A 12,517-nucleotide genomic window follows, 5' to 3' on the forward strand; every position below is an offset into this window, starting at 1 on the left:
GACGACACTGCTGAGTGCTGCACTGCACGCCACTGCACTACTGCAGTGAGCTGCAGTTTTGTGTGCTCTTTTTTCTTTTCTTTGCAACGTCTTCACCATGTTAAAAGTATACAGGTCGGTAGATAATTACATTCTTCTGCGTTACGTATAAGTTAATTGTTTTCTTTACGATATCTCAACAGTTAATTAAACTGCAAGATTACCTAATAGAATAATTTCCAACAACGTTATAACCCCCCCCCCCCCCCCAACACATACACACACGTTTACGCCTTAAAAACAGGACAACAGTGCGCATGCGTTAACTACCGGTGTCGATGGACACGCTACTACAAGAAATAAGTATGGAGAAATAAGAAACCTATCAGACTTTCTACCTGTTATCAACTTTGGGGTTTGAAATTACGTGAGTTTTAATCTGTTATTCAATTTTCTGTGACGTGTCGTTTCTTATCGTATGCTATGTTTTGTTTACTTTACTTGTATTTACATACGAAGTACTAAAGATAGAAAAAAACAAAAAAAAACAATCACAATTAAAATGATTTCCTATTCTTTAAAACTTGTGACGACCGGCGTCTTTTTTTTTTTTTTTTTTTTACATCAATTTTTTAAAAATTGTTTACTTAAATATTATTGTAACTAGTTTATGAACTCTCGGCTTAGGATATATTATATTTGTCCTATTTATTATTTAGTCAAAGAAAATCTACAAATCTGATAATTACGATAGTTCAAGTCAACTGCACAACATAACAGATTTTCTTCAAAACAGGTGCATCGTCTGATTTTTTTTTTTTTTAATCATTTCCGATTTAATGGTTTTTAACAATAGAAGTTATCTAATAAAATAAATTGCTATTTAAAAGTTTGTTTTATTTTAATTATGTTTACTGTGTCCATTTCATTTGGCCAGTCATTCATGTAAAATATATTATTGTCATAATTTAATTTTTAAATCTATATTATGTACTTGTAACGAATTAAAACACGGTGCTTACGTAGTCCGTCACGAGTATCGACGGAAAATCCCGGAAATAGAAGAAGCAGTTTATGATTTGAAATCCACCCGTTTTCCTTTTTTGGGGCCGCTAAAACTAGTTCTTATGCAGAATACGGACCGTGCTAATTTTTTTTAGATAGGATTATCAAGTTTTACGTTATCTTTTGTTTATTAAATTGTTAGGTGAAAGTACACTATAATGGTTACAAAACGCCTTCCTCTCCCTATGTTAAAAATGGATTTCTGTACGATAACGTTATTATTTCAGCAGTCAGCACCGTCCGTATTCAGCAGAAGTACTCTGAAACTTTTTAAACCTTAGTTCTTCTTCGCATGTTTAGTGTCATATGCCTTTTTTTTTTTTTTTTCACGATTGTCAAATTGTAAACTGCTCCGGCCATTTACAGGACTGACTTGGGGTTAAATCGTCGATACTCAAGATTGACTATGTAAGTACTGAAATGCTCTGTGTGCCCATTCATTACAAGTCCCTATATTTTAAGTGTTAGTAAAGGTACGTATCTTCCAGCCTTTGCGCTCTGATCGTATGATTCTGTTTATGTTAATGTTCTGTCTCTGAGCGGAGGGCTATCCTCCCAGGCATTATCTCCTCTTTCGCGTGGGAAGATTAGTTTATCGTCACCCATCCCCCCATGGTCTAGATCGGACGCGTCGTCATTAATGACGACGCGTCCGATCTAGACCATTTCTATAATTTCCAGAGTGCTCCCTTTTTTTTTTTTTTTTTTTTTTCTTTTTTTTTTCTTTTTTTTTTTTTTAGGGGTGGGTGGGGGTCGGACTAACCCTCATATTATTAACCTGACTTCATGTCTAAATGTGCTGCTGCAGTGCTGGGCAGACGGTAAAAACTACTTTGTAAATAGTAACTGAAGTGAAATGTAGCCACTCCTACGGAACTAACTACTCTTTAACTCCCTTGTTTCTGATTTGTTTATAAAATTCGAATTCGATTTGCAATCTAACAGCATGTACCGGATAGTCAGCTGATTTTCAATTAGTCTTGTTTAGCAGTTGACAATAAATAAATAGAAGAATTAATTATTCTTTCAAAATTTAAAAGAGATTTGGAATCCTTCAAACTGCCGAAAAGAAAGTCATTTAAACTGGCTTTAAAATCCTTATGTATTTATTATTTTATTGTTTTACGTTGTTATTTCACCCCCAAACAAGGCATAGTGCCACTTTTATGTTAAGGCGACTATTTGGGACTAAATTTACAGGGATACTATATAGGGAGTTCAGTAGCAAGATGTCTGATCTTTCTTAAGAGAAGAATCCAAGTTGTCCTCGACGGTAAACAATATGATATAAATGAGGGTGTACCTCGGGTTGATCCTTGAACCTTTATTATTCTTAATATTCGTAAATGACCTCTCTGATAAAATTGTCTTTGAGATGGGTATATTAAATTAATAATCATTACTATTATTGGCATAAACTTAAAAGAAATACAGACATTTAGCAGTTTAGACGACAAAACGAAAATGTGTTCAGAAAGCAAATATATGAATCAGTACTCCTTCCCATCCCTGCTGTACAAATCAGCCAAACACTGATCAGTCAGTTGGCAGAGCATATGGATTTATCTGTCCACTTAGGAACTTCTTAGGCCGCTTTGAGAATCAGTCAGTTAGAGAGAAAGATAACCCAACATTTGAAGACAGACCCCTCTCCTTTCTCTCTCTCTCCACTCCAGCATAAACAATTTTCACTTAACTGCTGGATTACATGTGACACCCAAAAAACTTTCTGCTCTTCCATTTTCTCACTCTGAACCAGTCTATCTTTTGAATGCCGAAATAAACCTTTTCTTGTTTCAAAAGAGGTTTTGTTGTTTATTCCATACTACATGTTTAAGTATCAATTATTTTACAGGGGTGCAAACTATGCATCCCTTGAATGATGATCAAACACAAACCTGAATAAAAAAGCAAAAAACCTTTTAAGTATTAAAAAAAAAAAAAAAACAGAAAAAGAGTGACATTCAGCCAGACCCTGAAAAAAGGAAACAAACGATGAACACAAAACTTTATTTAACCAACAGCAGAACAAACAAAAAGTAACATGTCCCTCACCTCCGCTTGCTGTTCAAATGGTTTTGGCAATACCAGGTAAGGATTAACGCTAGTAAATGTATTTTCAGTGCTTAGTCACTAGTTTTCTTGGCCCTGATGGTATATCTCCCTTACCTGAAAAGGTGAAGGTTCTACAAGACATTAAACCACCCACTTCACTTTGCCATCTAAGGCATTCCTCGGTTTGTTGAACTACTACAGACACCTTATCTTGCACTCCTGTCTGTCTTCTCTTTCTAACCTGTTTTCGTAACAGGAAGAAAAAAAAAAGCAGATTTCACTGAATGAAATTCAACTGAAAGTCTTTAACAAATTAAAGCAGAAACTAGCAACAACATTGTTACTCGCACCTGATGCCTGGTTTTCACTGGTTGTTGATGCATTGGGTGGAGCAGTTACAACAGCAGCACCAACAACAGTTACAACCTCTCGCTCATTTTTTGAGACGGCTGAAACTGGCAGAACAATGTTACAACACGTTTAGCCATGAACTCCTGGCAATGTATTTTGCAGTGAAATACTTTCAGCATTCACTCAACGGCAATCAACTTAGGTTCGCATTGCATTCTAAGGCAGACAAATATTTTCCTCGCAAGACTCACCACTTGGATTTTGTTTCATTATTTGCCAACGATATCTAACCTATCTCAAATGAACAGAATACCACGGCAGACACTTTATCCCACTTTCCTATTTATTCTCTCTCCCCACTTTTAGATATCCTCTTATAGCAGATGGCCTTAGACTAGCCACGCCTGAACACTTTGGATCTGTTATCACCTGAACTTGCAAATTCACATACCTGCTTGTGCTCACTTCAGACACACAGATCATCTGTGATACCTCAAAAGATTCACCTCGACTTTTTGTTCCGATGACTCATTTTAGGATTGTCTTTGATACCCTACACAATCTGGCACACTCCGGACTTAAAGCCACAGTGAAGTTGATTACAGCTAGATTTTTCTATTTCCTGCATAAGCATATCCTTGCACCTCTTAGATCATTCAATACCCAGACACCCAGTTTAGCCATGTTCATATTGATCTGATTGGACCATGGCTTGTCAGTCAGGGATTTATTTATCTCCTGATCTGTATAAACCGGTTCACAGTGGCTTGAAGTCCTTTCTCTAAACATTTCAGCTGAATCCATAGCATGAGCCCTTACATCAGGCTGGATATTGTGTTACAGAGTTCTCACAACTGTTACCATTGACCGTAGTGTATAGTTTGAATCCCACTTCTTTCAGGATTTTAGGGATCAAATGTATTCGCTATCACCCTGCTTCTAATGGGATGATACAATGTTTTCAGCACCAGTTGTAATTTACATTGCATGCTTCTCCTGACTAACAGTGATGGAGCAAATATATACTCAAAAATATATACTTGTCCTTTTTAACTGTCCTGCAACTATCAAAGAGGACCTGGGATAGTTTTCAGCCAAACTTCTCCATGGAGTACCTCTATCATTGCTATCATTAACCCGGTTAGATTTAATGGCAATTGATCCCGCTCTGTATACAGACAGACTGTGAGCTTATTTCTGTAAGCTTCCATCGAATTACCCTAGAGAATAGACCATCAAATTTTTGATCTCCAAATCCCAAAAGACATTTCCTCCTGAACACGTTTTTCTGAGAAAGGATGCCATGAAAGCACCTCTCACTCCACTTTATGCTGGTCCTTAGTGTATGCTTTCACAAACTAATAAACTTTTCGCATTTGACATTAGTAGCAAAAAAAGACTATTTATTGACAGGATAAAAAGAGCTTTCCTCAACATTAAAATGCAAGAGTCACATATTCCTCTTTACATTATGTCAACATACTCATACATTTGAAGTAAATACACCACCAGAAGACAATTATGTCGCCCCTACACGTAGTGATGAACGAGTACATTGACCCAAAAAATTATGTTAAATCTATACATATAGAATGAACTTTTTTCAATCTTGATGCTCTTTTGCACAATTTCCTCTTTTTTTTTTTTTTTTTATAAGAAAAAAAATACTTTTCACAAGACATATTTTACCCCCCAAAACAATTTTTTTCTCCCAAATATTTTTCATTGAAAAACAAGATCTTTTTTTTTTCTTCAGTGCAGAATAAAATGTTTCACTGCAAAGAAAGAACATTTTTCCAAAAAAAAAAAGAAAAAAAAAAAAAAAAGGAATTTGTCTTTAAACTAAATTGACATGTTTTATTTGGTATTTCTGTTTTTGACAACTGCTACATTTTTCTCTGACTTTCATCCTGAGCAAGGGATGATGTAGCAGTCAAAAATAGAATAAAGATCTATTTATTTCTTCCCGTCCTTTGGGAATCAGTCAGCGAAAGAGAGAGAACCTAACAAACATTGAAGACAAACTCCTCTCATCTGTGTCCACTCCAGCATAGACGATTTTCACTTGAAGATAACTGCTGGCTGACCTGCACTCTGACTCGGTCCATCTTTCGATTGCTGAAATAGACCTTTTATTGTTGTTTTAAAAGAGGTTTTGTTGTTTATTCCATGCTTCGTGTTCAACTATTAATTATTTTGCAGGAGTGCAAACCATGCATCTATTGTTTGTGGCTGTTAAAGGTCAATCTTCCATGTTTTTATAATCTCCAAATTTGATCCTTAATTGATAATATTTGGGAAAATTATAAATACGAAAGAAGGAATTGCTCATAAAATGTTTAGAGAGTGGCGAAGGTCATCCATCAAATAAATGTTGTTCTGATCTTTATGTGATTGTCTCTTATTTTAACTTAAAATAAACTCTGGAGAACAAGAAAGATAATTTAAAATTATTCATTTGGACAAATCATTTTACTAGCACTTTCTTTATTATTCCTCCCTCTCCTGATTAGTTGATTGGCTTTAAAAATAAACAAATCACATGTTGACATTTTCTTTTTTCATCTGTTCAATCTGTTGAGTAGATGGTTATTCTGTTTTTTTTTTTTGTTTTTTTTTTTTGGGGTTTTTTTTCATAAAAAGCTTTTCTCTCTGCTTTTGTCATTATTCATTATTAATAAGTGTTCCTCCTCCAAAGCCTTTTTTCCTATATATTTAATATCATAAAAATACATGTTAAAATATACTTTAATCCTGGTATTGAGTTTTTAAATTGTTCTCATTAACCATAATGCATAATTAACTGAGAAGTTACTCTCTTGTTGCTTTAACTAGTGTACACTCTGTGTTAAAAATAATGGAAAAACAATTATGCTTCGTCTATGTTTGAATTAATATTCATAATGAACTAATTAGAAAAGTTATAATCAGAAAACGTCTTCAACTAGAAAGTTAAAAAAAAGAAAATATTTTTTCATATAAATATTAGTACCAACACTGGCGAAGCATTTTTTTTTTTTTTTTTTGTGTCATTTCTGACAGTGTATGAATGTATATTTTTAGAATAATTTCAACAGTGTGGATGTGAGTGAGGAATTTGAATTAGCAGTTAGATATTAAAACAAATGCTGCTGGGTGTTAAACATCAAGGCTGTTTGCAGAAGATATAAAAAGCAGAAAGAGAAAAAGTCGTCTCATTGGAAATAGAACGCAGGCAAAAAGGAGAGGTCTGACTTGTTGAACAGTTTTGACCTTGCTAACTTTTGTGCGATTAGACAAATCTATATATTGCTGTTTATTATAGTGAAGGATGACTTTATGAACATGTAAAGAAATAGTAACTCTTTTCTCAGTGTTATGTAATTTACTTGTCTACGCACCACAAACACATATGCAAATTAGATGGCAAAATAAGTCTTTATTTCTATATAAGTATAATAAATAATACTTCTATATAAAAAGATTAATATAGAAGTAAAGAAACTTTATTTTTAGTTATGCAAAAAGAATATCTTGAAAGATATCTTGTCACAGTTTATGAATTGTTGAATGAAATCAAGTAGAGTAACTAGTAAATGTCAGTCTAATATGGAATAAAATCCATAAAAAAAATATTAATCTGAAATGTTATTTTTTCATATAAATTAATAAAGATAGAATAAATATCTGAATAACCTAAGAAATACTTCATCAGATATGATATTTACATTTTTGCAAAATTCAATCATACTATATTACAAAAGATGTATAAGTTTATTAGATTTCTCTACTCTAAAGTACTCCTCCTTCTCCATACATAAGATAATAACTTGTCAGGATCAGTGCTTGAGGCATTCTTAGTAGATGGAGTTTTAAGGAAACTATACTTTTTGTCTGTTTTGTGTCACAGTACCTGAGTTCTTAGCATTAAACTCTGTTACATATTGTCCTCAATCGGAGTAGGTTAATTACCAAATTTATTTGTTGTCTTGGACTTGTGACGATATGTACAAGATTGAATATCCTGTGTCTAGCTCTGAATGTGTGACATGCATCACTCAGCCTCTTTTCTAGAATCTCTCACAGAGATGACATTTTTTTGCATTGTTCTCTGCGAAATTTTGACTTCTACTCCAAATAACATATCTTAATTCTTAACAAAATTATATATAACTAGCAGGCCCTGTGCACTGGCATTGCCTGATGGAAAGATGGCACAAAGCCAGAACAAATTAGATGAAAACATTCTACCCCCTCAAAGACAAAACTATAATTATATAGCATATTATCATAGACTGAACTAATATTTTTTTTTTTTTATCTGAACTGAGATTTGACTTCCCCATGAATAGAAAACAATGTTAAAAAGCATATTAATGTATAATGTGCTTCCATCCCCTTATAATAGAAACAAAAATGTTTACAAAGAAAAATTTCTCATAAAATTTGCATATGTACACTCCCCTTAATAAAGGAAAGTAATAAGTAATGTTTACGAAAACATATTTCAATCAAGTCTGAAAATATTGAATCTGGTGTATTTGTAATGGAGAAATCCTCATAGACTGAGATAAATTCATTTAGTTTTGATGATGTCATTAGTAATGATCTGGAATGGAAACTCACACCGCTTGGTTCTTAGCCTGTGTAATGAAGGAAAAAATTGGTAAAAATAAATGTAAAAAAGGCAAGTGAGGTAATGCTGTACAAAAAATATGCACAATTTAAAAAAAAAAAAAATTTTTTTTTAAATTGTGCATGCCCCCCCCCCCCCAACCCCGATATAGGAATTTATGCATTGGTTGTGAAGTGAGCAAATGATGCTTGTAAATAAAACAATGAAAAAAAAAAAAAGCATGAGCACAAAATGTATGGCAATATATTTGAAAAACATTGTGTGTGATGTGTTGTAATGATTGAGAAATTCTTTTTTTTTTATGTAAACAACAATATAGAAAACTGTAAGATAAAAAATAGCTAATATTTAAAGCCAAAAAATAATAGTAATAATGGAATGTAAAGAATAGTAGTAATAAATAATACTACCACTAGTACTACTAAAAAGACAATTCATCAAAAAGGAAGAAGTTTGGAATGTGAAAATATCTCCAAAAGTTACTTGTTATTCAGCAAGGAAGGAACAGCCGTCTTTATTTTTTTCTACACAACACATTGATTATTGTTTAGGATTCACTCGCTAGCTATGTATGTCTAGAAATAAAGTATAGGAAAGAAATGAATCCTCATGTGTTTACCTGTGTGTGAATGGGCTTGGATCATCATAGATGAAGCTGGCAAAAAATGTAGGACTTGTTATTCAGCAAGGAAGAAATAGCTGTCTTTATTTTTCTGTGCGGTGACTGATGCCATGTTGATTAGTATTTAGCCGTTTGACAAATACCTGAAACCGAAATTCCTTGCTTCCAAGAAACAGAAGCAAAGAGCCAATGGGATTGACTGGACTTTTTGGAGGGAGTGATCATTATTTTAAGAAATAAAAATTGAGAAACTAATGGTGAATGTATTAGTAGAATAAGCAAACATGGACAGTGCAGTAGGAAGAAGATATGACAAATGTAATAATGTTCCTAGTCTTTTTGCAGAAAGGAATAAATACTGAGCAATTATCGTACTGCCACCTGCGAAGATGATGTATGAATGAAATTTACTTACTCTCCTAGGTATTAATATAATAAAAATAAAAGTGATAATAAATGAAAGCGACTGATACTAAATGCAAAACCTACATCAAATAATAGCTAGTATTGGGAGTGTAATGAATTTTATGTGACATCTGCATTTTTGAAGGTATTAAATTATTTTGTATAGGGGGAAAAAATGCGCCTATTTTATTATATAAAGAAGAGATAACAACACATTTGCAGCCACCAAATAAATGTCCTTGTAAACAAACCTTATTTATTCACTTTAGTCTACAAATGTTTTGTGTATTTTTTTCCTCAACATTTATCATTTTACAATCCTAGATAGCATGCATATTACTGGCATGATGCATGATATTCATTTTCTGTCAATAGCAACAAACGCTTATCTCTCCTACAGATTGCTTTGGTAGGGACAAATTCCTAAATATTTGTGGAAAGGTTTAAAAATGGTTTAAAATTTAACATCCAACATCTCAGCTTTGGTGAGATCCTTTCTCTGAGCAGAACGTCTCCATTATTGTACCAATGGGCATCAATCACAGATATTCTAACATGAAAAAGGGTGAAATATTTTTTGTTGAATTCTGCTCATGTAAGGCATGAATATCCCACTTGAAACATGACCTTGTGCCATGCTTATCCTGGTGAGGCAAATTAATACCAATTTCTTACATAATGTCGCAAAAGTTAAATGTAAATCTTTCTAAACAAATTAACATATATTTATAAAGAAAGTAATTTGTATGAATCAAAGTTTCAATATGTATTCTGTGTTTTGTGACAGAGCATTGATGGATTATAAATTAAACAATTGAAATAAAAATTCATTTTAAACTGCCTATTACTAAGTATAGGCAGACATAATATTTTAGTCATTTTTATTTGATAAAAATGAACTATTAATTTTATTTGCTAAAATGTAGGTCAGAATAATCAACTCGGTTGATCCACTTTGATTTTATTGACAAAATGTTGGCTGTTCAATCATTATTACTAGCATTTTCTTTTCGGACATAAGAAAAAAAGATAAAATATTAAAAATATAAAACAAAACCAGCAATCAATTCATCTGTGTGCTGAGAACCCAATCTGGATGTAAAGAAAAGAAAAATGTTTTTAAATGGTTGCCAGTTCCTTCTTACACTATTTGATTCAAAAGTGTGTGATCATTAATATGTTATTCTATGTACATTTGATTTTTCAACTACTTTTAAGAAAAAATCCTATTTACAATTTAGCAGAATTTCAATCATGGTAGCAAATAGATTTGAAGGTTTATTTTTTAACATTTGAAAACATAAAGCCAATTTCAGTGTCAAAGATTTTTTTTTTTTTTTTCGATAAAGGAAAAAGTAAATCCAATATTTCAGTCGATACCCAACTATCCTCAGTTAAATAGGATCAATGAATCTATTGATGGAGGATTCCTCTCTAGAGCAATAGCTCTTCACATATCATGGAAACTTTTGTCAGCTGCCTTGGACCGGGTCAAAACCAGTACCATCTGAAAGAGTGATTCCTCTGATGCATGATATGTGAAATATGTGAAAATTAGAAAAAAACGATTAATTCTGTGTTGGCAAACTGCTTACAGGGGGGGGGGCACTTTTTGCGTCAAGATTTGTGCAAGTCACAAACTGAAATTATGTTTAAAAATGTTATTTTGAAGAGTAATGACATCGTAAGTCATCATGGTCCAGTGGCCAAAAGCGTTTGCCAGTAACATTCTTTCCTTCTTTCACATTTCAGGTTTAAGCCTGCCTACTGTCGCTATTTTCTTTTTCTTTTTTTTTTTTTTTTTTTTTTTTCGGTTGCACTCGCTATTTGATTGAAAAGAAAAGTTGTTTTGATTCATTTATTTTTTTTTAGCAAGGATTCCAACACATGGGCTACCGAAATATCTGGTGAGGAAGTTGTCACCTACCCCATTTTTTTTTCTAGGGGTTGCACAATATCCTTCGTATAGCAGCTGTGTCCAAACTGAACTTCATGTCCACCTGGACAACGCTGGGTATCCATGCTAGTCTATTATATAAAGGGGATCTGTTTGTATGTCTGCTAAAAACTTTTGTCAGCTGCATCCAACCAAGTGGAAACCAATACTAACTAAAAGAGTTATACCTTGGATACATAATATGTAAAAATTGGTCAGTTATTTCGTATAGAAATAGTTTTAAATGAAGCGGAAGTCAGTTAAAATCGTCTCTTTCTAAACGACTTCTGTTAAGGGTTGTGGCATTATGTTGAACAAAGATCAGATCCTGACTGTAATTGACAGTAACCAAGATGGCGGCCAAGAACCAAATGCGGTCCGTGACATATTTAGCGGCAAACTGATTGAATCCAAAATTTGACCATTTTTATACTAGCTTTGGAAGGTTTTCATTAGTTGTTTAGCACAGCCGGTGGTTATAAAAATGATTGGCGAATTTATTTGTCTCATACCCCCATTAGGAATCAAAAACATTTTACACACTCCTTTTTTGATATAATGGAAAAATCCTTTTGGATTCAATTTTGGTTTGACTTGAGAAAAGGAAAGAAAAATAAATAAATAAAAATAAAACAAACAAATAAATGAACAAATAAAAATAAACCAATAAAATAATTTTTTTTTTTGGGGGGGGGGGCTTGTCTTTATTCTCATTGGTCAAAAGAAATTGTTAATATATTGGTATAATGTGTGCAAAAAGAAGCCATTTTTTTTTTTTTGATACATATAAAAATAAACACTTTTCAAATATATATAAACATAAAAATAGAATACTTTTCAAATACATACAAACATATGCACAAAAAGTCACAAATATGCATTTTGTTTTTAACAAATGTTTGCCAAAAAAAGATACAAAAAAAATATTTGACAAAAAGGAAATTTACAAGTTTTTAACAAGTGACTTTTTTTTCTTTTTTTTTTTTCTTTTTTTTTCAAATTTTTTTTTAAACAAAAACTGGAAACATTATGTTAGGTATTAGTTGGTTAATTTGGTTAGTAAGGTAGAAATGGTTGTAGTTTAACGTCGTGCCCGGGACAATTTACAATTTTTGTGATTTTGACTGTTCATGCTTCTCTTTTTGGGTTTCTGAAAAGAGATTTATTCATAATTAGATTCCAAAAAGTTCGGTTATAAAATGTTTTAATTTTATTCTTTTTATAGGTTTAATGAAAATGTCGGCTATATTATTTTCAGACGTCACATAAGTAAGAGTAATAGATTTTTTACTTATTTCATCCCTTATAAAATGATATCTGATATCAATATGCTTTGACCTTTGATGAGTCATAGAATTATTTGTTAATAAGATACTGCTTTGATTGTCACAATAAATTACTCTAGGTTTTTTACTTAGATCTGGTTTTAAAATAGATTTTAGAAGGGTGTTCAGAAAAATTGTCTCCTTTTTTTTTTTTTTTTTTTTTT

The 12,517-nt window shown here is 32.4% G+C and overlaps 1 protein-coding gene across 2 annotated transcripts in view; it reads left to right on the top strand.

Moving 5' to 3' along the window:
• The first annotated feature begins 258 nt into the window (after positions 1-258).
• LOC145277802 (lipid scramblase CLPTM1L-like) overlaps positions 259-12,517 on the top strand; it is a 54,798-nt gene continuing 42,539 nt past the window's right edge. Inside the window, exon 1 of one of the 2 annotated variants that reach the window (XM_080129653.1) lies at positions 259-406. The gene's annotated coding sequence lies outside the window, so the exon portion shown is untranslated. Of the gene's footprint in view, positions 407-1,043; positions 1,453-12,517 lie in introns of those variants that run through there. The other variant, XM_080129654.1, reaches the window with a different exon arrangement.

The sequence above is a fragment of the Euprymna scolopes genome, chromosome 6, assembly GCF_053919585.1.
Source record: "Euprymna scolopes isolate OS-2025 chromosome 6, ASM5391958v1, whole genome shotgun sequence".
NCBI lineage: Eukaryota > Metazoa > Mollusca > Cephalopoda > Sepiida > Sepiolidae > Euprymna > Euprymna scolopes.